Below are 26,967 nucleotides of genomic sequence, written 5' to 3'. Positions count from 1 at the left end.
TTATTTACAATTAAATATATAATATATTATTAATAATAAACTATAAACACTCTAATATTACACCTTATCTCAAAAACTAGTAATTAAAAAAGTTATTTCTCCATTTTCCTCCTCTTTTTATTTCCCTTTCTTATTTTTCCCTTTTCCAACCATAGGCTAAATTAACAAAATTGCTTTAAAGTACCAACTTTTTTTTATTATCCCAAGAAAAATACCTTCGCCGATGGCAATAAAATCTATCTGTGCAAAGCCATTCCAATGCTTAAAAATAAAATACAAATATAAATCATTCACTTGTTAAAATTCATTTCTGACATCTTTTCCTTTTGGTAACCTCGACATGTGCGATCGAATGCAATGGATGTTTTCATGGTATTTAGAATTAAAATTTATTAATTTTGGCATATTAGCTTCAAATTATACGTTTAAAATTTTTATTATTCAATGCAATTGAATTTGTAGGACATCTTTGGAGCTGGAAGCGAGACATCAGCAGCAGCAATTGAATTTGCAATGTCCGAGATGCTAAGAAACCCAAGGGTGATGAACAAAGCTGATGAGGAGCCACCAGAACCACTTCCATTGTTCAGAGGTCCCATTACTAGAGTAAGAGCAAGGGGGAACTTCAAAATCTTGTCATTGAGTATTGGAGGCACCAGGAGATAAATGCTAATCACATTGAACCATCATGTTTACTATTGGAGATCAAGTGGATCATTCTCACCCAAATAGGCAATATGCAGCACGGCGCCACGTCATCATCCAGGTGCACCACGTCATCACCTGAATGCACCACGTCAGCACCCAAGTAGTGACATGTCATCACCCAAGTGTGCCACATCATCACCCACGAGGTGACATGTCACTCTCACATTCGGGCAGCCTGGCATTTGGAGATTACTTGGCTGCCATCTTACCAGTACACATGGCTTTAGATGATTTGGCCAATTGAGCAAATCTGGAATGTTCTTCCCATGACAGTCATCCCAAATCTGGAATATTCTTTTCCATACCAGATGCCACATTTTAAGGAGGATATTTTCATTTTTTTTGTCTTCTAGTGCCATGTAGGCAGCATTCTGTTGGTGCCCCATCTATATATACCTGTCTTCTTTATTTTTTTTTGGCAACTTGAAAAATCATTTTTGAGAGAAAACACTGCAGAGAATTCTGCCACCATTGTTGAATAAGTGAGCTTGTATTTTCTTCCTTGTTTCTTGTAAGAACTTGGATTCAAGCAATCTGATCACATTGCTTGTCTTATTTTGATGATCAAGGTGCTCTTAGACAGGTTCTAATTGTATCTTGAAACTTGATCAATACATTTTCTTCTGCATTTCTTCTTAGTGCCTTATCACATTGGTGATATTGTGTTGAGTGGATGCAAAGTCCGCTTTGTTGGATGGATGAACTTGGGTGTTGTTTGTGAGTGCCCATCATCTTGGTATCAGAGCATAGGACGTCCAAACAAGGTATTTATATATGTTACTATTGTTTATCCTCTGTTTGCTTCTTCTTCCATACTTGCCGACTGGTTCTGATTGTTAAAATCCAATCGATTCTGTTATATTTTGCCTACGGCTCATCTTGTGCTAGGTTTTGTTATTGGACCTTATTTTATTTCTTAGTGTGTCTTTTTATTCATGTTTTGTTCATATTATGCTTGACCAAAACCAACTCTTGGGGTTTGGTATGATTTTGCTTCTGTTTCTTTAATATCTGTTTTGTTGAGTTTGTCTGAGGGTATTGGATTAATCAAGCTGTAGCCATCTTTCTAGCTATCTTATTTTATTTCTTTGAGTTTGATATCAAGCATGAGTGGTTGTTTGGAAATAAGTTACTGATTGGGATGAGTTTGAGCTATAGATGTGCATTGTTTTCTTGATTGGTGATATCAGACCTGCTAGTATACCAGATCTGATTGGTAACTTGTTTGGGTCATTAAAGTTAGGCGTACCCATTTCACCTGAAACTGTACCAGCGTTATTTAGGTATGTTTAGGACATTCTGTGTCAATTTTGGGAGCTGTTTGATATTATTTGCCTATTGAACTAAAATTTTATGGTAGACCTAATCAAATCTAGTTCACATAACAAACCAGTCCAAAAAATACTGAAAATTTACAGGCGGATTATACTCAATTTCAGTAGTGTCTTTGTCAATTTTGGGGGTTGATTGACATTGTTTGCCTACCAAACCAAAATTTTATGATAGACTTGATTAAATTTAGTTCACATAATAAACCAACCCAGAAAACTGTGAAATTTAAAGGCTGATTATACTAGATTTTTGTAGTTTTTTTGTCAATTTTGGGGGTTGTTTGAGATTGTTTGCCTACCAAACAAAAATTTTGCAGCAAACTTGATTAAATTTAGTTCACATAACAAACCAATCCAGAAAACTCTAAAAATTTACAGGTTAATTATTATCCATTTCAGTAGTTTCTGTGTTAATTTTGGGGGTCGTGTGATATTGTTTGTCTACTGAACCAAAATTTTGTGGCAGACGTGACCAAATTTAGTTCACATAGTAAACCTCCCCAGAAACTCCTAAAATTTTACCAGTAGATAATCAGTATTGGGTTGCCCATATCTACCAAATTTCAGATCAAAATACATTAGTTTGTGTGGTGAACCAAAATTGGTGTATATCTTTGGTGAATTGTGTGAACTGCTGGCATCTGTGTTAAGTTGGTTGTGAAATTCTATATTTGAGCTTGATATCACTTCCTTAGGTTGTCTCTTTTCCTGTTTATGAAATCGTTCCATTTGGTGTCTATCTTTTATCTTTGACTCCAGTGTCACATTGATTGTTCTTGTGTCACGTCTTGTTCCTTGTCGTTCTTGATCATTTGATAAGTTTGCAAGTGTTTTGATTGTGTTGTGTTTGAGTTCCCTAAAGAAATGAAGGAAGGAAAACTAAGTGGTAAAAGGCAGGAGTGTTAAGAGCAATTGAAGGGTAAGAGCCTAATTGTGTGCTAAACACTTAAGAGGGTGAGCCATGTATCTACTAACCTTGTTTTTTTGCAGCTTAAATGGATCCAAATATTAGTAGTAGTAGTAGTAGTAGAGCTGAGGGTAAGGAAAGGAACTTTGGAGATGAAAGACTATATAAGGAAGCCTTGGCACAACAATTTGAAAGGCTTTCCTTATTGACAGCCAATCATGATGAAGAATTGAAGGGAATAAGGGTTGACTTGAATAGGATAATGGAGTATTTAATGAGGAACGAAAGGGAGCCTAGGAATAGAAGGGAGGAAGAGGAAGTGAATATGGGAAATGAAGGTAGAGGTAGAGGAGCTGTAAGGGCAGAACCTAGGATGGAAGAGTATGTTGATCCAGTTTGGGATGAAGATGAGTTTGGAGAAGCATATGAGCATGGGAATTATCAATTTGGTGGTAGGGGATTTCGGCCACCAAGGGGTAGAGGAGTTAGAGGCAGATTTGGTGGGAGAAATTTCAGGTATGATGACTACACAAATAGGGGAGTGCATAATGAGGCAATTGATGCAAATGTGGGTAACATAAAAATGAAAATACCAATTTTCTATGGTAAGGAGGATCTGGATGCATATATTGAGTGGGAAAGGCAGATTGAAATGGTTTTTGAGTGCCATAACCATAGTGAAGAGAAGAAAGTAAAATTGGCAGCAGTAGAGTTCAAGGATTATACATTAGTATGGTGGGACCAATTGATTGCAAGGAGAAGGAGAAATGGCTGGAGGGGAATTAGGATATGGGCTGAAATGAAGGAAATAATGAGGGAAAGATTTGTGCTACCACATTATAGTAGAGAAGTGAAGTTGAGATTGCAGCAACTTACACAAGGAGCTAAGAGTGTGGAGGAGTATTACAAAACCATGCAAATTGCAATGATTAGAGCTAAATTGGAGGAGGATAAAGAGTCTACCATGGTTAGGTTCTTAAATGGCTTAAATCCAGACATCATGTTTGTGGTGGATTTGCAAAATAGCATAACAGTGGAGCAAATGATGCAGGTTGCCATTAAAACCGAAAAGGAGATAAGAAGGAAGCGGGCTGCCAAGAACACTCAACCCACATACAATCCAACCTCCAAGCCACCATGGAAACCAAATTGGAGTGGAACTTCCAAAATAGAGAAAGAGGAGCCTAAATTCAAGAAAAAAGAATGGAAGGGCAAAGATAAGCTAGAAGGGAAACCAGAAGAAAAGATTAAGAAGGGGGAGACCCGAGCTAGAGATGTGAAATGCTTTAAATGCTTGGGGAGAGGACATTATGCCAATGAGTATCCTAACAAAAGAGTGATGTTTATGAGAGATGATGGAGAATGGGAAAGAGGTGAAGAGGTTGCTGTAGAAAATGAGCATGATGATAGCGATGTTGAGTTTGTGGATGAGGGAGACTAAGTGCTCATGGAGGGTCATGCTCTTGTCACCATGCGCACACTTAGTGCACAAGCTGAATTGGAGGATAATGATGCTATACAAAGGGAGACAATCTTTCATACAAGGTGTTTGGTGAATGACAAAGTGTGTAGTGTGATTATTGATAGAGGGAGCTGCTGTAATTGTTGCTAGTTCTCTTATGGTTGAAAAGTTGAGATTGCACACTACCAAACATCCCAAACCATATGACTTACAATGGCTGAATGATTGCAACAAGGTGAATATGGTGAAGCAAGTGGTTGTTCCTATAACTATCGGGCTCCAACCACCAGAGGAATTATCCACTTTGGCCATAAGCCTCATAATTTTGTCCCATAGGTGGAATGGAGAACTTCTAGGAGCTCACCCATCCTAGGATTTCTCTCAAGCAAGCACGCTTAACCCTGGAGTTCTTCCAACTCTCCAAGCCATTCCACCAAAAGACGCCTCTAGTGATTAGTTTTCCCATTTTATATATCATTACTTTTTGAACCCAAGATCATCTCCGTGCTTTGCCGATGTGAGATTTGCCTAAGGGACCTTTCTCCCCCCCTTTCGGGACTCAGCGTCCTCGCTGAGTTTGCCCCACCATCGCCCAAGAGGACACGTGAGCTGCTCTGATACCAATTGTAACGATCAGACTCCAACCACTAGATGAATTGTCCGCTTTGGCCATAAGCCTCACGGTTTTATCCCATAGGTGGAATGGAGAACTTTCCAGGAGGTCACCCATCCTAAGATTTCTCTCAAGCGAGCACGCTTAACCCTAGAGTTCTTCTAACTCTCCAGGTCATTCCATCAAAAGGCGCCTCTAGTGATTAGTTTCCCCATTTTACATATCATTACTTTTTGAACCCAAGACCATCTCCGTGTGTCGTAAGGTATTTTGCAGTCGCCTGAATGAACACTCACTGAAGTGGGAAAGAGTGAGGAGTCGCCACTTTAATTTTGAGGGAAATTAAAGAAAACCATTTGTGAAAATGAATTAAAATGAAACCACTTTGAAAACAAATATTCTAGGTTCGGGGTCCATATACGGGCGGGGAAGGTGTTAGGCACCCCGCCTCGTCCCTCTATGAGGGTAAGCGGATTTAACATTATGCTCTTCTTAAATTAAAATCGAAAGTTAGGGGGGTTAGGATAAAGATGTTAATCCCTTTGATAAAAGGGATATTTAATTTTTCACTAGTTTTCGGGTTACCCAGATACATAAGTAAATGAGACGACCCTTAGTGAATTAGTGTTACGTAGCGGTTTTGTTTAGGGGGTTACTTTGCTTATTGTGCTATTTCGGTTCGGATTTGTGAGAATTCGGATAGAAGCCTCTCCCGATCTCTGAGGATAATCTGTTTAAAGTTTGAGTGAGGAATCTCGATTAAGAACTCTCCTCCGATCTTCGCATATTTATTAAGATTTGATTTGAGAATCGGATAAGAACTCTCCTCCGACCTCTGCATATTTATTTCGATTGAGAATCGGATAAGGGCTCTCCTCCGATCTCTTTAAGTATTTATTAAAATTTTGATTGAGAATCGGATAAGAACTCTCCCTCGATCTCTTTAAGTATTTATTAAAATTTTGATTGAGAATTGGATAAGAACTCTCCTCCGATCTCTTTAAGTATTTAAAAAAATTTTGATTGGGAATCGGATAAGAACTCTCCTCCGATCTCTTTAAATATTTATTAAAATTTTTTTATTGAGAATCGGATAAGAACTCTCCTCCGATCTCTTTAAGTATTAAAAAAATTTTGATTGAGAATCGGATAAGAACTCTCCTCCGATCTCTTTAAATATTTATTTGATTGAGAATCGAATAAGAACTCTCCTCCAATCTCTTAAAATATGCAATTTTAGAATTTTAATGAAGGATCTCGGATAAGAACTCTCCTCCGATCTCCTTTTGTTTGACTGAGGGTTGGGTAAGGACTTTCCCCGACCTCTTAAAATTTGATTATAATTACATATCATACGAACCTAAGACTAAGGATTCTGGCACCCGAGGACGCTGGGGACCCGAAGGAGGCTTTCTCTTAGACCATTGATACCTTATAGCTAAGGAAGGGATACCAGACTAAATTTTACCGATCCCCTATGTGATCTCCATACTAGTACCTTTTGACAGGCAATATTCGATCTCTTTCATTTACTAGTTGGGATCCGATCTTACCTCGATCCCCCACTATACCAACTTATCTTCTGAGCTAGTTTAGTGGTTCGACTTCATAACTTTCCTCCGATTTGTTATCCAAACTTTTATTATTTTAAAGGAACTCTCGTATTAAGATACAGCTACCAACATTTTATTAAACTGCCTGTACGTTACCCGTGACCAGAACACTTACATTTGAAGTTAATAAAGGCTAAAAATAAATAACATGAACTGATGAATAAAAGGTAAACTCTAGAGAATAACTATCTATGTGGGGCTCTTTAACATAACATAAACCTGACGAAAATTACGAGCATGAAAACAAAGAAGATAAAAAGCGAGCACTAGATAAAGCAACAGTCTAAATGCTTACCTGTGAGGGATTGAATCTATTGAACTAACTGTGAAGTCACAAATATGGTAGAGCTGCACGCCAATAGTCTAGGGACTAATGCTTGCCTTGAAACAAAGAATACCAGGTTAAAATGCAGTCGAACCGCAGTAACAATGACCGGGTTGGAATGAGGCTGAGCTTGAAAAATAAAAGTGGATATAGAGATGATGAAGACAAAACTGAAACTGAGAGATGGTATCACATAGTAATGAACAAACTGAAAATGAAGAGTCTCAGTGTCCAACGCTCATTCGATGGAAATACTTTAGAAAACTGGTTTCTGAAGTTTTTCTATTTTGAGAGCTTAAAAATAGTAGAGTAGCAAGACTGAATCAAGTTTCAGATCCTTTCCACTATAATCACCACCCTTTTTTTTCGTCCCCCGCTACAGTTTTCATGCAGGTATTTATAGGGAACGGGTGCTCCCAATGAAGGGTCAGGATTTTCTTTGAGGGAGATGGAAGGTTTGGATTTTAAAAGACATGATCTGATGCTTGAGAATTGAAAAGAATCAAAATGAATGGCTGAGATCCTATTCAGAATATTTGTCCTTTCTCTTTTCTAATCTAACGGTTCAAAATCCTCTTATCAAGGGAGATCTAAGGGCCGGGAATAAAAGGCGCCGGTCTTGTCGTCTTCCCTTTGATCCAAGGGCTCTGGGCTTGTCCTTACAAGTAAGATCAATGGTAGAGATCGAGATGTACAGGACTGTCATGACATATCCTGGCACTTGTCAGCAATGTGGGCGGTTCTGCAAATGAGGCGTGCGGTGAGATTTGATCTCGTCTGCAACGCTTTAACTACCTCGGCTTTGATTATGACGACAGTTATTAGAAGTTGTCTTATTCTTTTTGCTTTTCGATCTCCCATCCCTTTCAATCTTTCTAATACGATCATTTTCCGATCTCTCATGCCGGGCCCCTCTCCCGATCTTTCCCATTCCAGAATCTTCTCCTCTATCTGAGCTGGTTCAGTTAAAGCATTTATTCCTTCTGCACGAGGCGTCCGCTGCTTTCTCGCTAGCAATAAATGCTCAGACCCCCCTATATATATATGCCTCAATCGGGGAATTTCTCCCACATTTCATTCCTTCCTCCTTCCATTTCTCTCTTCTTCCGTTCAAATTTCTTCGGTAACATTCTGGCCATGGTGACTGCTTTTGACCTTTTTTCGATAATTCTCTTAGCTCCTCGGTTGAAAATTTACGACCCTGGTGATCAGAAAATCACGATAACCGCATCTGATGACAGTAAGAGAACCGGACTAATTTACCGATCCAGATCGAGAATATCGATCGTGTCGATCTCGAGTCGGTCGACCGATATAATCGGCGAACCGATTTCGGGCGAGAAGACTGCTAATTTCCCTCTTATCATTGGTGACTGCCCTTCGAAGTTCACTTGGCTCCTCACCACATCGGGTGTCCCGACAGCGGCTCGGTTCCGAGCGATAACATTGACGATGACCTCTCCTATCACCATGAGAGTCATAGTCACCCCATCTGAGCTGTACATCTATCCGATGTCGATGGCTGGTTTCCTAATCAAACACATTTTTTGATTCAGCTACGAGACTAGGCTTTGACATAGGCCTTTACTAAGTAGGATGTACTGCCGATCTCTAGAGATCGCCCAAATGATGTAATCTGACCTTTGATGTAATCCGATCTCTTGAGATCGCCCAAATGATGTAATCTGACCTTTTGAAAATGAAATCTTATTTTGTCAATTATCATTTTATTATTATTGCATTGGTTATTTTCCGATCTCTAATGTATTTATCCGATCCGATTCCTAACTGAACAGCTCTTAGCCGATCTGTAATTCTAAACATCTGCCTTAATTCACCGATCTTTAACTAGCCGATCTTCCCTTATTTAATTATGGAGTTTCTGGAATATTCGTGTGATGTGTCAGAAAAGCTGGCGAATTCCGCTAACCGATGCGCCGCTTGGGACACCATGAGCATTAAATGCTCAGACGGGTATAAATAGGGGATGGGTTAGCCAGTTGCTTCCTTATGTCATTTTCAGCATCTCACGAGCGATTCCAAAATTCTCTCATTTTTCAAGTTCTTCCGACACTGATCACGCTCTGGTAAGGGTTTTGATCTTTCTTTTAGTTAAATTTTCTCTTTTCTTTAAAAATGAGCTGCGCCGAGGGTTAAAGAGCGGCGAGCCCCCCTTCCGTTCATGTCTCGTGGTCGTCAGATGAAGTTGAAGTGGTCGGACCAAGTGGACGATCTGAACCTCCTACAACCACCGTTTTAGCCCGTGGTCAAGCGGCACCCTCAAGACGAACGCATTCTTCAGGGAGAGAAAACCTTCCGGTGGATGAGCTGCTGTCAATTCTTCAAGAAACCGATCTGCAGTCGTTTAGCCAAGAATATAACCTTCGGACCGATTCATACGAACTTATCAGGTGTCATAGCGATCTCCGAGCCGATCACTTCTTCGAAGAAAATGATATGATCATGGTATACGAAGAGCAATTAAAAGCCGGGCTGCGGTTTCCTCTTGATGACTTCTTCAAGGAAGTTCTGAAATTCCACCAAGTATGTATAGCCCAAGTACATTCGAACTCATGGCGGATCCTGGTAGCCTTCAGAGGCCTCTGCCGAGCTAAGGGACTCAGTCCTACAGCGAAGGTGTTCGTCGAGCTACATAGGCTAACTCGTCGAAAGGATGATGAGTACTAGTTCTTTTAGGCAAAACCGCATTGTGGGCTCTTTACCGACTTGCCCTCCTCCCTGAAGAATTGGAAGAATCGCTTCTTTATTCTGAGGAGTAAGATTCCGAATGGTTTTGAGGGTTTCCCGCGTAGCTGGATGCATATGGGCCCATCATTTCCGAAGCACATCGCCCTGAGTAGGGAAGAAGGTGCAATGGTGATGGAGTTAAAGGATCAGGTGGCCAATCAGAAGTTCTCCTGTCTAGATGCGGTAACGGCCGAACTGCATCATTGGATGATGCGACTGGTTACCGGGGAAGAACGCGGGCTTCGGTTCTCTGACCTCGGCTTCGGTACTTTCTATATCTCTGATCTCTGGGCCTTAGCGAACTCACTGACTTTTTCTTTGTGCAGGTATGGCAAGCGGCGAGGCTTCCAAGGAGAGCCGAAAGAGGAAGAGAGAGGTCTCCAGGAAAGTGCGAGAGATGAAATGCGCCGAGGCTTTACAGACGCCAAGGCGCCGAGGCTTTACAGACGCCAAGGCATGATTCAGGAGAGATGCAGGGAGGCTCGTCCCGACTCTCGGGACCGCCGATCCCTGAAATAGAAGTGGTTCGATCTCCTCCTCGACATGAAGAGCCGCCACCACCTCCACCAGTTGCTTCGAGTGCGGAAGGGGGTCCTTCTCAACCCACTTCGAGGACCCTTTCCCGCGGCGCTCAGGTCCTGATCCACTCCCTGGAGAAGAACCGATCTGTACGGGAGAACCCGGGCTTAGCAAAGGTTCTGGGAGTTTCTATATGCCTCTAGGAGGATCGGAACAGGCTGACCCAAGGCAATATTGATGATATCCTGACCCAGACTATGAGCCTAAGTGTGGAGAGTTTGGTGAACCAACACATCGTCCGAGAAAAGGCTTATCATCTGAGACAGGAGATCCAGAAGGCGGGCCAAGAGACAGCTTCCGCCCGAGCCCAACTTTTATCCGCCTGGGAATATATAGCTGAAATTGAGGGACGGATGAAATTCTATGAGGATAAATTGGCTGAACAGGCTCATGTTCTTGAAGAAGCTCGGGCTCTCTGAGCTGCTGATATCGCTCGCCTCACTGAAGAACTTAGAGCAAAAGAAGAAGAGGTAGTGACGAGGGAGGCCGGTGCTTATGTAAACGCCCATGGGGATCTTTTGGCTGAGCTCAAGAAGCGTTATCCTGAAGAGGATTTTTCCTGGATGGTGGACTTGGCTCCCCAAGACGAAGAGGAGAGTGAAGAGGAGACCGAGGGAGATAGAGAGGGTGAGCAAAATGTAGAACAGGCTGGGGGTGATCCTCCAGCCAAGTGACTTGTACATATTTTTTACTTTGAAATGAAATGAAGTTCTTTCTTTTGTTCATTGACTTGATGAGATCGGAGAGTATCTAAATTGTACAAGCGCCTGACTGTCTGAACCAATTGGAACATCAAACTTAAAAGTGATTATTAATCTAAGTATAAGAGGTCGAAAAAACATTGTAAGCATGAGATCGGCTGAGAACCAACACCGAACGGGACTTAAGATGATTAAAATTGAAAACCTGATTTGAACACTTAAGATTGGAAGCAACATTAAGCCAGATTAAAACCTTAACTTTATTAAACAATTATTCACAATATTTATAAAAGGGAGATCAGAAATAAGACTGGATGGCACAAAGACCTAATGTTGGTTCGATTTCTTTGAAGAGAGATCGGAAATGTGATTGAGTGGCAAGGAGACTGGGTGTTGGTTTGAGAGATCGGTAAGGATTTGAACGATATGGAGACTTAATAGTGGTTCGATTTCTTTGAAGAGAGATCGGAAATGTGATTGAGTGGCAAGGAGACTGGGTGTTGATTTGATCCCTATGAAGAGAGATCGGAAATGAATTGAATGTCATGGAGACTTGGTGCTGGGGATCGATTTCAAAGTCTATTGATTTTGGAGATCGGCCAAAATATGGTGTCGACACCGTGCTTTGCCGATGTGGGATTTGCTTGAGGGATACCAATTAAAGGTCCCTTAGGCAAATCCCACATCGGCAAAGCACGGAGATGGTCTTGGGTTCAAAAAGTAATGATATATAAAATGGGAGAACTAATCACTAGAGGCGCCTTTTGGTGGAATGGCCTGAAGAGTTGGAAGAACTCCAGGGTTAAACGTGCTCGCTTGAGAGAAATCTTAGGATGGGTGACCTCCTGTGAAGTTCTCCATTCCACCTATGCGACAAAACCGTGAGGCTTATGGCCAAAGCGGACAATTCCTCTAGTGCTTGGAGCCCGATCATTATAATTGGTATCAGAGCCGCTCGCGTGTCCTCTTGGGCGATGGTGGGCAAACCTCAGCAAAAACGCTGAGTCCCGAAAGGGGGGGAGAAAGTTCCCTCAGGAAAATCCCACATCGGCAAAGCACGGAGATGGTCTTGGGTTCAAAAAGTAATGATATATAAAATGGGAGAACTAATCACTAGAGGCACCTTTTGATGGAATGGCCTGGAGAGTTGGAAGAACTCCAGGGTTAAGTGTGCTCGCTTGAGAGAAATCCTAAGATGGGTGACCTCCTAGGAAGTTCTCCATTCTACCTAAGGGACAAAACCGTGAGGCTTATGGCCAAAGCAGACAATTTCTCTAATAGTTGGAGTCCGATCGTTACAGTTCCATTCAGCATTGGGAAGTATTATTATGAAGTTGTTTGTGATGTGGTGCCAATGGTTGCTGCACATCTTTTACTTGGAAGACCTTAGCAGTATGACAGGAGTGTTTTGCATGATGGGAGGAAGAACAAATACACCTTGTTGAAGGATGGGTGCCGATATCACTTGACTCCATTGGCACCTTCTCAAATTCATGAAGACCAAATGAGGATTATGAAATCCATGGAAGAAAAAAAAGAGAGTATGAGAGAAAAAATCAAGAGAGGCCGAGCTTGATAAGGGGAAAAATGAGAGGAGTGTGAAAGTAAAAGAAGTAACAGAAAAGAAAAAGGAGAGCCGTGAAAAAAGAATGAGCTTATTTGTGAAAGGAAAAGAAGTGAGAGAGGCTTTACATCGTGAGAGACCTCTTTGTGTACTTTTGTACAAAGAGGCACATTTGTGTATTTCTGACCTTGACCCCAATTTGCCTAGTGGTGCTATTTCTTTATTGCAGAAGTATAATGATGTCTTTCCAGAGGAGTTGCCACCTGGATTACCACTCATTCGAGGGATTGAGCACCAGATTGATCTTATTATGGGGGAGCCCATACCGAATAGACCCGCTTATAGAAGTAACCCAGAAGAAACAAAGGAGCTCCAAAGACAAGTGGAAGAACTCTTAGCAAAGGGATATGTGCATGAGAGCATGAGTCCTTGCGCTGTTCCAGTGATTCTTGTACCAAAAAAGGATGGGAGCTATCGCATGTGCGTGGATTGCAGAGCCATCAACAAAATTACTGTAAAATATAGGCATCCCATACCTCAACTTGCTGATATGCTTGATGAGTTATTTGGTGCATGTGTGTTTTCTAAGATTGATTTGAAAAGTGGTTACTATCAGAATAGAATGAAAATAGGAGATGAATGGAAAACTGCTTTCAAAACTAAGCATGGCTTGTATGAGTGGATGGTAATGCCATTCGGACTCACTAATGCACCTAGCACTTTCATGCGTTTGATGAATCATATGTTGAGATCATTCATAGGCAGATTTTTGGTAGTTTATTTTGATGACATCTTGATCTATAGCAAAGACATGGATGAGCATTTATATCATTTGAGACTTGTATTTGATGTGTTGAGACATGAGAGATTATATGCAATTGCAAAGAAATGTTCTTTCTGCTAGGGAAAAGTTGTCTTTCTTGGTTTTGTTGTGAGTGGCAAGGGTGTTGAAGTTGATGAAGAGAAGGTCAAAGCCATTAGAGACTGGCCAACTCCTAAAAATGCATATGAAGTTAGGAGTTTTCATGGATTGGCTAGTTTCTATAGGAGATTTGTGCCTCATTTTAGCTCTATTACTGCTCCTTTGAATGAACTTGTTAAAAAAGATGTTGCATTTGAGTGGAAGAAGAAACATGAACTTGCATTTGCTGAATTGAAAGATAGGTTGTGTTCTGCACCATTGTTAAGCTTACCTGATTTTGAAAAAACATTTGAAATTGAGTGTGATGCCAGTGGTGTAGGTATAGATGCTGTTCTTATGCAAGAAAAAAGACCTATTGCATATTTTAGTGAGAAATTTCATGGTGCTACCTTTCATTACTCTACTTAAGACAAGGAATTGTATGCATTAGTTAAAGCCTTGGAGACTTGGCAACATTATTTGTGGAACAAAGAGTTTGTCATACATTCTGATCATGAATCTTTGAAGCATATTAAGAGGCAAAATAAGTTGAGTAAAAGGCATACGAAATGGGTTGCTTTTATTGAGATGTTTCCATATGTAATTAAATACAAGCAGGGAAAAGAGAATGTTGTTGCTGATGCTCTTTCTAGGAGGCACACACTATTATCCACTCTTGATGCAAAGTTGCTTGGATTTGAGTTCATGAAGGAATTGTATGTTAATGATGATGATTTTGCTGGTTTGTTTGATGCTTGTGAGAAATGTGCATTCCAAAAGTATTATAGACATGATGGGTACTTATTTAAAGAGAATAAGCTTTGTGTGCCTAAATGTTCTATACGTGACCTGTTTGTTTTGGAGTCTCATAGTGGTGGTCTGATGGGTCACTTTGGTGTATCTAAAACTTTGTGCATATTGCAAGAACACTTCTTTTAGCCTAAAATGAGAAAAGATGTGGAAAAGTTATATTCTAGTTGTGTTAAGTGTAAAAAGGCCAAGTCTAGGAGTATGCCACATGGTTTGTATACACCATTACCTGTACCTAAGGAACCTTAGACTGATATTTCGATGGATTTCATATTGGGGTTGCCTAGGTTACAGCGTAAACATGATAGCATATTTGTGGTTGTTGATAGATTTTCCAAAATGGCACACTTTATACCTTGCCACAAAACAGATGATGCCATATATTTTGCTGATTTGTTCTTTGAAGAGGTTGTCAAATTACATGGCATACCTAGGACAATAGTAAGTGATAGAGATGTTAAGTTCCTAGGTCACTTTTGGAAAGTATTGTGGGGTAAATTAGGCACTAAACTCTTATTTTCCACGACTTGTCATCCACAAATTGATGGACAAACTGAAGTAGTCAATAAGACACTTACCACTCTATTGCGTTCTGTAATTCAAAAGAATTTGAAGTGCTGGGAAGATTGCTTGCCTTTTATTGAGTTTGCTTATAATCGTGTTGTACATTCTTCCACTGGTTTTTCACCTTTTAAGCTTGCATATAGTTATAATCCTTTGACTCCATTAGACTTGTTACCATTACCTATTGATCATATTGATAGTCTTGATGGTAAAAGAAAAGCTGAATTGGTTAAGAAGTTGCATGAGCAAGCTAAAATGCAAACTGAAAAGAAAAATGCTCAATATGCAACTCATGCTAACAAAGGCCGAAAGACACTTATGTTTGAACTAGGTGACTTAGTTTGGGTGCACTTCAGGAAGGATCAGTTCCCTAATCAAAGAAAGTCGAAATTGCATCCACGATGTGATGGTCCATTCAAGGTGTTGGAAAGGATCAACAATGCCTACAAGATAGAGCTACCTGGTGAGTATGGTGTTAGCCATTCATTTAATGTTTATGATCTCTCTCCTTTTGTTGATGCAGGTCCAAATTCGAGGATTAATTCCTTCGAAGAGGGAGGGGATGATGAGGAGCCACCAGAACCACTTCCATTGTTCAGAGGTCCCATTACTAGAGCAAGGGCAAGTGAACTTCAAAATCTAGTCATTGAGCATTGGAGGCGCTAGGAGACAAATGCCAATTACATTGAACCATCATGTTCACTATTGGAGACCAAGTGGATCATTCTCACCCAAATAGGCAATATGCAGCACCACGCCATGTCATCACCCAGGTGCGCCATGTCATCACCCAAGTGGTGACATGTCATCACCCAAGTGTGCCACATCATCACCCACGAGGTGACATGTCACTCCCACATTCGGCCAGCCTGGCATTTGGAGATTACTTGGCTACCATCTTACCAGTACACATTGTAACACCCCAAATTTTATTATTTATGAGTATTTTTGGTATTTTAATTTTATTTGAATTTTAGGAATTTTTTTGAGATTTTTCGGATTTTAAAAATCGGGTTCGATTTTCCGAAAATATAAACTTTGATGATTTTTAAAAATTAATTTAAAGACCACGTGGCAAAACTAAAAATATATTTGGAGTCTACGTATTTTTCTGAGTTTTACGAAATTTTTTCGGAATTTTTGGACCTCGTTTTCGGTCCCGAGGCAGAGTAAAAATTCAAAATTTTGTATTTCGAATCGAACCGGCCGAATCGAACCGGACCGGATCGGACCGGTCGAATCGAACTGCTCCTTTCCTTTTTCTTCTCCCGCGCGTCCCCTCTCTTTCTCTTTCTTTTCTCTCTCCTCCTCCCCGCGCTGCCGCTCCGATTTCCGCCAACCGCCGATCCGGCCACCGATTGGACCGGTCTTGTGTCTAAAATCATCTACTCGCGAGAGCTTTCCATAGACACCAAGAACGCCGAAATCCATCGAGCGGTTTGTCCGATTTTTGCTGGGAAGATTTTAGCCCATTTCGACTTTTGGGCTAGATTTCTAAAACCGTGAATCCCACGAGGAAACCGAGGCCACCAAAGACGCTCCATTCGCCGAGAGCTTCGCAACGACATAAATTTCGAATTTTTCCGACACCGCTTTTCTGGGTCCCACGAAACCGCAGATGTAATTTCGAGCATTAAATGAGCTTAGAAAATTCTGAAAAATTTATGTGCTAAACCCGTGTTATGGGCTTCGTAGATATCCTCGATTCGCGGAAATTCGGCGATTGACCAAGTTCGCAAATTTCGCCGATGCACTGACCGAAAAGTCTCCGAATTGGGCCGAGGTTTTGGCTAGCCCCCATTGTCGATGTCCCGAGCGTTCGAAGTCGGAATCGGCAAAGGTAAACCCAACCTTGTTTTTACGTAATTTTCTAGTGCTTAAATAAGATTAAAAATCCATAAAATATTCGTGGTAGCTTAGAAAATTACGATTCTTTTGCAATAGCTTAGTAATATTGCTAAGGACCATGAGGCAAAGTTTTATAATTTTTAGAGCTTGTTTGGGCGTTTTGCAAAAATGATCAATAATAAGGACTAAATTGAAATTTTGCGTATTGTGATGGATGATCGATTTGATGGGCCCAGAGGGGCTGTGTGATGTAATTGAACCGTTGATATATGGATTGTGAGTATAGAAGTGCGTTTTAGCCTTTTGCAGTTGGGTAGGTCCTAGGTATAGGAGACTCGCGATTTTCGCACGACTTAGGACGTAATTGGTCTTTTTCTTTATTTGTATTGAGTCGATTGTATTAAATAAATGTAATATGATTGTCAGTGAGCGATGCCTTTCTTCCTCCGCCCACCGCCACAAGTAATTTGTCGTCAAGTCCGTGAGTAAAATATTAATTTTAATTATAATTTCGATATTATTATATGTTCAGATGCCCATGCATCACTTATATGCATATATTTATGTAGTTAAACTCTAGGCACGAATTATGTTGCATTCATAATCATTAATGTGCCATGAATGTTGTTGTGGTAATTTGGAGCGTGCGTTGGCGTGCGTGTGATGTGGTGTGGACTATGGATAGGACGGGTAGTCACGGCTTGAGTAATTGGCCGGGACCCGTTCCTTCGAGGGGTAGTCACGGCTTGAGTAATTTTGGGACCCTCGATTTGGTTATTAAGTGGAAGTCCGAGCTTGAGTAATTCGGCACTGTGTTGGATTTAAGAGAGTCAGATAGGGATCAGCTCCCATATGTTATGATTGATACTACAGGTGTGTGAGTGCTCCAAATTACCTTTTGATGTTATGATGTGAAAATGTTGTGTATGTTGCATTTCACTCTACAAAGTTGCATTAGTTTCAGATAGTTATAGAGATTATAGTTAAGATTGATATTTTACTCTCTGAGTAACGCTCCTCTGTTCAAAAATTTTTACAGCCACAGAGGATATTTTGTTTTGGGTTAACTCGCTTTTTACCTCGCAGTTGTTTATCAATATTGTGTAATTTTAATTACTCCTAGAATTTCCGCATGTATTAGCAAGAATTATTTGAAATTGGTCCGTAATATTATATTCATGTTGGACTGTAAACTTAATATTTTAAGTCTGCTTGATGGATTGGATGAGGAGCCGAGCTCCCATTTATTATTATGTTGATGAGTATGTGGAGGGTGAGCCGAGCTCCCAATGGATTGTTTATTGTGTTTACAGTGTCGGGTGAGTCGAAAACTCCCGTTGGAAAGTCCATTTTATGGCGGACTGTCCGCTTGTTTTCTTGATATTGGGCCCAAATGGGCCTTAGAGTTGCGTTAATGACTAGTTAAGGCTTACTACGGGCCTCGGGGGCTTTAGGCTGGCCCAGGTTCTATTGCCGCTCCGGCCCATAGGTTGGGTCGTGACAAATGTGGTATCGAGCTTAGGCTCCATTCCTAGGGAAAAGTTGTCTAAAGTGTTGGGAAAAGTCTAATAGAGTCACATGCGGAAAAATAGGGTCCATATTCGCCTTGCATTGTCGTCTTTGCTTCTAGTTTCGCTTCATATATTGTGTGTAAATATGAGTCTATAGAGTCTGCAATGTGCAATTTTGAATTTTGTGGGCTAATGTCATTGAATTTCGTGAAAATGCGTAGAAGGTGAGAGCTGCCATCGCACTGTAACTGGATGTGCCTGACGAGGTGTCAAGACAGATGAGGCGCCCGCCGAGGAGGCGGGGTAGGAGGCCTAGAGTCGCTCAAGTAGAAGAGCGACTACCCACGCTCAAGAACAGTCTTTCATGGCACAGGGTCCCATGGACCCCATGGCAGCTACTCTAGCTGGTCTGCAGAGAACCATCGACATGATGGCGCAGTATATGGTCCACCCTCCACAGCAGCAGCAGTCCACCGCACCAAGAGGGGAACCTTACAAACAGATCATAAATTTTAAGAAGTTGGTGCCTGGTACCTATGATGTGTCAGACGATGCATATCGGTTTTTGGATTCCTGCAGCGGCAGAAATGTAATTACGATTGACCGATAGAAGATTGATAGAATGTATGCAGCACGTCATGGGGCCCATGCCTAGGCAATGGATGAATGACTACGTGTTACCCCGGATGGAGGGTTTGACATGGGCTCAGTTTGTGGAACTTTTTATCAATCGGTTTGTGCCAGAAAGCTTCAGAGATCAGAAGCAGTGGGCCTTTGAGGCCTTAAGACAGAATGGCAGGTCTGTAGATGAATATGCTATAGAATTTCTGGAATTGAGCAGATATGCCCCTACAGCAGTATCTACAGAGACTATGAAGGTGAAAAGATTCCTAAAGGGGCTTGACAGAGGTATGCGAACTGCCATGATGTCGGATCGATCTTTTGATGTGGTGGTTGATCGAGCTGCATGATTGAGATTAGCTATGCCGTGGATGATAGCGAAGAGCAAAGAAAAACAGAGCGTAGGGTTCTCGTGTGTCCCTTCCATGGGTACTCCTGACTGGTGGCTGTGGTAATTACAGAGGAAAGGGTAGGAGCAATAGAAGTGGTTTCGCATAATCGACCATGAGGATTCGCACCGGTACGGATCCAAAGCTGGTAACAGCCGGGTACAGAGTTCGGTCCGTTCAGATCCTCCTTGGCACCTTGTGCACAGTGTGGAAGAGTACATTCATGACCTTGTTTGATGGGATCAGGAGTATGCTTCAGGTGTGGCCAACCGGGTCACTTTGCTAGAGAATGCCCCATGTTCAGCGAGCCACAGATGGGGTCACAGGGTTCTGTTGCTAATGTTCCTCGCCAGTTGTATCCGGGTGCTTCCAACATGGCAGGCAGCCGATGGCAACAGGCCAAGGACAAGGGGGACGTGGATTTGGAGGCGGTCAGAGGTAGAAGTCGATGTGGTTCGCCACTCAGGGTATGGGTCAAGCTCGGGTTTTCACCCTGACCCACCAGGATGCTCAATCTTCAAATGCATTTGTGGCTTGTATTCTTCTGGTCTGTTCTTATGAGGATCGTGTTTTAATAGATCCGGTGCTACGCACTCATTTGTCTCCCGTGTTTGCCATGAGGTTGGGTAGAAACCCTACAACTTTAGAGTGCCCTTTGTCGAGCTACCCCACTTAGTGACAACATAGATGTAGACATGGTATTTCCGGGTAGCCCAGGTGGTAGTGGATGGAAAGATCCTCCCACAGACTTGGTTCCTCTACCAAGAATGGATTTCGATGTAATCACGGGATGGACTGTTGGCAACTCATTATGCCACCTTAGACTGCAGGAACAAAAAGGTATACTTCCACATACCTGGTGTGGAAGAGTTTAGCTTTGATGGTGACAGGAGCGTGGCTCCATATAATTTGGTGTCAGCAATTTGTGCTAGAAAAATGTTGAGGCGTGGATGCCAAGGGTATTTGGCATTGGTGAGAGATACATCTGTAGAAGGTGTCAGCATGGAAAATGTTCCTGTTGACAGAGAATATATGGATTTCTTCCTGCAGGAGCTTCCAGGGTTGCCACCAGGAAGGGAATTAGAGTTTTGCATTGATGTTGTGCCGGGTACAAACCCCATATCGATGCCACCTTACAGGATGGCACCAGCAGAATTGAAAGAGCTGAAGGAGCAACTACAGGAGCTTTTGGACAAGGGTTTCATACGTCCGAGCACTTCACCCTGGGGTGCTCCTATTTTATTTGTGAGAAAGAAGGATGGGTCATTGAGGTTGTGCATTGACTACAGACAGCTGAACAAGGTGACAGTGAAGAACAAGTATCCACTTCCTCGGATCGATGATTTGTTTGATCAGCTCCAAGGAGCTAGATTCTTTTCCAAGATAGACCTACGATCAGGCTACCATCAGTTGAGAATCAGGAATGAGGATGTGTCCAAAACGGCTTTCAGGACAAGATATGGTCATTATGAGTTCTTGGTGATGTCTTTTGGACTCACTAATGCACCAGCAGCCTTCATGGACCTGATGAACATTTTTGGACCGTTTTGTCATCGTATTCATAGATGACATTCTGGTATACTCTCGGACCGAGGAAGAACACGTGTGGCACTTGAGGATGGTGTTGCAGACTTTGAGGGAGCACCAGCTATATGCCAAATTTTCAAAATGTGAATTTTGGCTAGAAAGCATCTCATTCTTGGGACACGTGGTTTCAAGTGACGGTATTCAAGTGGATCCCAAGAAAATTGAAGCTGTAACTGATTGGCTTAGGCCTACAACAGTCACTGAGGTGCGAAGTTTTCTGGGTTTAGCTGGCTACTACAGGCGTTTTGTACAAGATTTCTCCAGGATAGCGGCTCCCCTAACTAAGTTGACCAGGAAGAATGTTCCATTCATTTGGACAGATGACTGTGAGGTGAGTTTCCAGAAGCTTAAGGAGTGTCTAACCACTGCCCCTGTGTTGACACTACCTGTGAGTGGTGAAGGATACACCGTGTATTGTGACGCCTCCAGAGTTGGCCTAGGGTGTGTTTTGATGCAGAATGGAAGGGTAGTGGCTTATGCTTCAAGGCAGCTGAAGAGGCATGAGCAGAACTACCCCACCCATGATTTGGAAATGGCTACTATAGTCTTTGCACTTAAAATCTGGAGACACTACCTGTACGGTGAAGTGTGCGAGATATACACCGACCACAAGAGTTTAAAGTACATCTTCCAACAGAGGGATTTAAACTTGAGACAGAGGAGATGGATGGAGCTTCTGAAAGACTATGATTGCACCATCGGTACCACCAGGAAGGCCAATGTTGTGGCGGATGCCTTGAGCGAGAAAATCTTACAGCGGTTTGGCGCACATTTCAAAGAGAGAAAAGACCATTGATTCAGGAAGTACATGAGTTGATGGATCAAGGTCTAATCCTAGATCTTTTAGATGAGGGGGTATTGTTGGCTCACTTTTCAGTGAGGCCAGACTTGAGGGACAGAGTTAGAGTTTCCCAGCACAGAGACCAACAATTGATGAAGATCATAGAAAGAGTACAGCAAGGTGAAGGTGGTGAGTTTGGATTTGCCAATGATGGCGCCCTAGTGCAAGGTTCTAGGATATGTGTGCTCGATGTGGACAACCTCAGGAATGAAATCATGCAAGAGGCACACTATACACTGTACAGTATCCACCCAGGTTCCACCAAGATGTACCATGATGTGAAAGATAGCTACTGGTGGAATGGCATGAAGAGAGACATAGCAGACTTTGTGTCCAAGTGCTTGACTTGTCAGAAGGTGAAGTTTGAACACCAGAGACCGTCAGGGAAGCTGCAAGAGCTCCCTATCCCAGAATGGAAGTGGGAAATGATTACTATGGATTTTGTGGAGGTTGCCTCGTACCACGCGAGGATATGACTCGATATGGGTAATTGTAGACCGCTGACCAAATCAGCTCACTTCTTACCTCAGAAGACTACATACTGCGGGCACAAGATGCCCGGCTCTACATTCGAGAAATAGTCGATTGCATGGAGTTCCGGCCCATAATATCCGACAGAGGGCCCCAGATTCACTTCTGGTTTTGGAGAAAGTTGCAGGAGGCACTTGGCACACAATTGAACTTCAAGATGACTTTCCACCCTCGCATGCACGGACAAATTGAAAGGACGATCCAAACATCGAAGACATGCTTCGCATGAGTGTCTTGGATTTTGGAGGTCGATGGGATGAGCAACTAGCTCGTGGAGTTTGCCTACAACAACGATTATCACTCCAAAGATAGGGTTGGCACCCTATGAGGCATTATATGGAAGAAAGTGTAGGTCTCTCTGTTGGACAGAAATGGGGAAGCGAAAGTGCATGATGTAGACCTAGTGCAAGACACTTCGAGGTAGTTCCTTTAATCGTGGAACGATCGAGGACGGCTTTCAGAGGCGTAAGAGTTATGCACCCAGCACGAGGGATGTGGAGTTTGCAAAGGCGACTATGTATTCTGAAGGTTTCTCCAATGAAGGAGTCATGAGATTTGGAAAGAAGGGCAAGTTGGCACCTCGGTATATCGGACCTTTGAGGTTACCGATAGAGTCGAGCAGTTGCCTACCGGTTGGAGCTAACACCAAAGCTTTCTAACTTTCATCCCGTGTTTCACATCTCCATACTCAGGAAATACATTCCAGATCCTTCTCATGTACTGCAGCCTGATGTGATAAAGCTAAAGGAGAATTTGACATTTGAGGAGCAACTCAGAGCCATAGTGGACTACCAAGTAAGACAGCTAAGATCCAAACAGATCCCTATGGTTAAGGTTTTGTGGAGGAGTCAGTCAGTGGAAGAGTGCACCTGGGAGTCAGAGCGGGACATGCGTAGCAAGTACCATTACTTGTTCAATGTATAATCATGTACTTTATTCTGCCTTGTGTAAAAAATTCGAGGACGAATTTTCTGTAAGGGGGGGAGAATGTAACACCCCAAATTTTATTATTTATGAGTATTTTTGGTATTTTAATTTTATTTGAATTTTAGGAATTTTTTGAGATTTTTGATTTTAAAATCGGGTTCGATTTTTCGAAAATATAAACTTTGATGATTTTTAAAAATTAATTTAAAGACCACGTGGCAAAACTAAAAATATATTTGGAGTCTACGTATTTTTCTGAGTTTTACGAAATTTTTTCGGAATTTTTGGACCTCGTTTTCGGTCCCGAGGCAGAGTAAAAATTCAAAATTTGTATTTCGAATCGAACCGGATCGGACCGATCGAATCGAACCGGCTCCCTTTCCTTTTTCTTCTCCCGCGCGCGTCGTCCCTCTCTTTTCTCTTTCTTTTCTCTCCTCCTCCCTGCGCTGTCGCTCGATTTCTCGGCCAAATCCAATGATCCGCCACCGATTGGACCGGGTCTTGTGTCTAAAATCATCTACTCGGCGAGAGCTTTCCATAGACACCAAGAACGCCGAAATCCATCGAGCGGTTTGTCCGATTTTTGCTCGGGAAGATTTTAGCCCATTTCGACTTTTGGGCTAGATTTCTCGAAAACCGTGAATCCCACGAGGAAACCGAGGCCACCAGCACGCTCCATTCGTCGAGAGCTTCGCAACGACATAAATTTCGAATTTTTCCGACACCGCTTTGGTGGGTCCCACGGAACTTCGCAGTTGTAATTTCGAGCATTAAATGAGCTTAGAAAATTCTGAAAAATTTATGTGCTAACCCCGTGTTATGGGCTTCGTAGGTATCCTCGATTCGCGGAAATTCGGCTGATTGGTTCGCAAATTTCGCCGCATGCACTGCGGACCGGAAAAAGTCTCCGACTGGGCCGAGGTTTTGGCTAGCCCCATTGTCGACGCCCCGAGCGCTCTCAAGTCGGAATCAGCAAAGGTAAACCCGAACCTTGTTTTTACGTAATTTTCTAGTGCTTAAATAGGATTAAAAATCCATAAAATATCCGTGGTAGCTTAGAAAATTACGATTCTTTTTGCAATAGCTTAGTAATATTGCTAAGGACCGCGGGGCAAAGTTTTATAATTTTTAGAGCTTGTTTGGGCAGTTTTTGCAAAAATGATCAATAATAAGGACTAAATTGAAATTTTGCGTATTGTGATGGATGACTGATTTGATGGGCCCAGGAGGGGCTGTGTGATGTAATTGAACTGTTGATATATGAATTGTGAGTATAGAAGTGCGTTTTTAGCCCTTTTGCAGGTTGGGTAGGTCCTAGGTATAGGAGAGACTCTGCCAGATTTTCGGCACGACTTAGGACGTAATTGGTCTTTTTCTTTATTTGTATTGAGTCAGATTGTATTAAATAAATGTAATATGATTGTCAGGTGAGCCGACAGCCTTTCTTCCTCCGCCACCGCCACAAGAATTTGTCGTCAAGTCTGTGAGTAAAATATTAATTTTAATTATAATTTCGATATTATTATATGTTCAGCATGCCCATGCATCACTTATATGCATATATTTATGTAGTTAAACTCTAGGCACGAATTATGTTGCATTCATAACTGTTAATGTGCCATGAATGTTGTTGTGGTAATTTGGAGCAGATAGCGTGAGTAGGCGTGCGTGTGATCTGGTGTGGACTATGGATAGGACGGGTAGTCACGCTTGAGTAATTCAGGGACCCGTTCCTTCGAGGGGTAGTCACGGCTTGAGTAATTCGCTGGGACCCTCGATTTGGTTATTAAGTGGAAGTCCGAGCTTGAGTAATTCGGCACCAAAGTTGGATTTAAGAGAGTCAGATAGGGATCAGCTCCCATATGTTATGATTGATACTTCAGGGTGTGTGAGTGCTCCAAATTACCTTTTTGATGTTATGATGTGAAAATGTTGTGTATGTTGCATTTCACTCTACAGGTTGCATTAGTTTCAGATAGTTATAGAGATTATAGTTAAGATTGATATTTTACTCTCTGAGTCGAACGCTCACTCCTGTTCAAAAATTTTTACAGGCCACAGGAGGATATTTTGTTCTGGGTTAACCTGCCTTTTTACCTCGCAGGTTGTTTATCAATATTGTGTAATTTTAATTACTCCTAGAATTTCCGCATGTGTTAGCAGTAATTATTTGAAATTGGTCTGTAATATTATATTCATGTTGGACCTGTAAACTTAATATTTTAAGTCTGTTTGATGGATTGGATGAGGGAGCTGAGCTCCCATTTATTATTATGTTGATGAGTATGTGGAGGGTGAGCTGAGCTCCCCAATGGATTGTTTATTGTGTTTACAGGTCGGGTGAGTCGAAAACTCCCCGTTGGAAAGTCCATTTTATGGCCGGACTCTGTCCGTTTGTTTTCTTGATATTGGGCCCAAATGGGCCTTAGAGTTGGGATAATGAATAGTTAAGGCTTACTACGGGCCTCGGGGGCTTTAGGCTGGCCCAGGTCCTAGTGCCGGTCCGGCCCATAGGTTGGGTCGTGACACACATGGCTTTAGATGATCTAGCCAATTGAGCAAATCTGGAATGTTCTTCCCATGACAGCCATCCCAAATCTGCAATATTCTTTCCCATACCAGATGCCACATTTTAAAGAGGATATTTTCATTTCTTTTATCTTCTAGTGCCACGTAGGCAGCATTCTGTTAGTGCCCCATCTATATATACCTATCTTCTTTATTTTTTTTTGGCAATTTGAAGAGTCATTTTTGAGAGAAAACACTGCAGAGAATTCTACCACCATTGTTGAATGAGTGAGCTTGTATTTTCTTCCTTGTTTCTTGTAAGAACTTGGATTCAAGCAATCTGATCACGTTGCTTGTCTTATTTTGATGATCAATGTGCTCTTAGACAGGTTATAATTGTATCTTGACACTTGATCAATACATTTTCTTCTGCATTTCTTCTTAGTGCCTTATTACATTGGTTGATATTGTGTTGAGTGGATGCAAAGTCTGCCTTGTTGGATGGATGAACTTGGGTGTTGTTTGTGAGTGCCCATCAGAAGCGCAAGCAGAGATAAGTGTTCGATGGAAAAGGAGACGTGGATGAAAAACGCATTCAAGAGTTAAAGTACCTGAAATTAGTACTCAGAGAAACCTTAAGGCTACACCCTCCAGTGCCCCTTCTGCTTCCAAGAGAATGCAGTGAGACTTGCGAGATTAATGGCTACAAGATACCTGTCAAGACTAAAGTGGTTGTCAATGCATGGGCATTCGGAAGAGATCCAAGTTATTGGAGTGAAGCTGAGACATTCATTCCAGAGAGATTTATTGACAGTTCAATTGATTTTAAGGGAAACAACTTTGAATATATTCCCATTTGGAGCTAGAAGGAGAATCTGTCCAGGCATATCGTTTGCCTAGCCTAACATTGAGTTGCCACTCGCTCATTTATTATATCATTTTGATTGGAAACTTGCTAATGGGTTGAGACAAGAAGATCTGGACATGACAGAGACTTTTGGGCTGACAGCAAAAAAAAAAAAAAATCTTGTCTTAATTCCCATTCCCTATGTAAGCCTGTTCAAGTGAGAGAGATATTTATATTAGTGTTATGTCGTCATTAGTAGTATGTAATTCCTGTCTTCCTGAATAAATAATCTATTGTTGAATTAAGCAACTTCAACATCGCATGAAAGAAAAGAACTTATGTTTGGACTAGGTGATCGATCTTGTGTCATTCACTTGGAGCTTAACATCTTCATTTTTTTTTATTGATTATGTTTTAATTGAAATTTCAATTTGAAACCTTATATTTTTAAAGATGTAATGTTTAACTATCAAACTAATATAATCTAATTTTAATCAACTTATTCTTCTTGTAATTTTTTTGCATATCTCT

At 41.6% G+C, this 26,967-nt stretch overlaps 1 pseudogene; it reads left to right on the top strand.

Annotated features, from left to right (window-relative positions):
- Nucleotides 1-357: 357 nt before the first annotated feature.
- Nucleotides 358-26,657, top strand: LOC110632748 (salviol synthase-like; annotated as a pseudogene).
- Nucleotides 26,658-26,967: the final 310 nt, after the last annotated feature.

The sequence above is a fragment of the Hevea brasiliensis genome, chromosome 4 (assembly GCF_030052815.1).
Source record: "Hevea brasiliensis isolate MT/VB/25A 57/8 chromosome 4, ASM3005281v1, whole genome shotgun sequence".
Taxonomy (NCBI): domain Eukaryota; kingdom Viridiplantae; phylum Streptophyta; class Magnoliopsida; order Malpighiales; family Euphorbiaceae; genus Hevea; species Hevea brasiliensis.
This window is presented reverse-complemented; position numbering and strand designations above follow the sequence as displayed.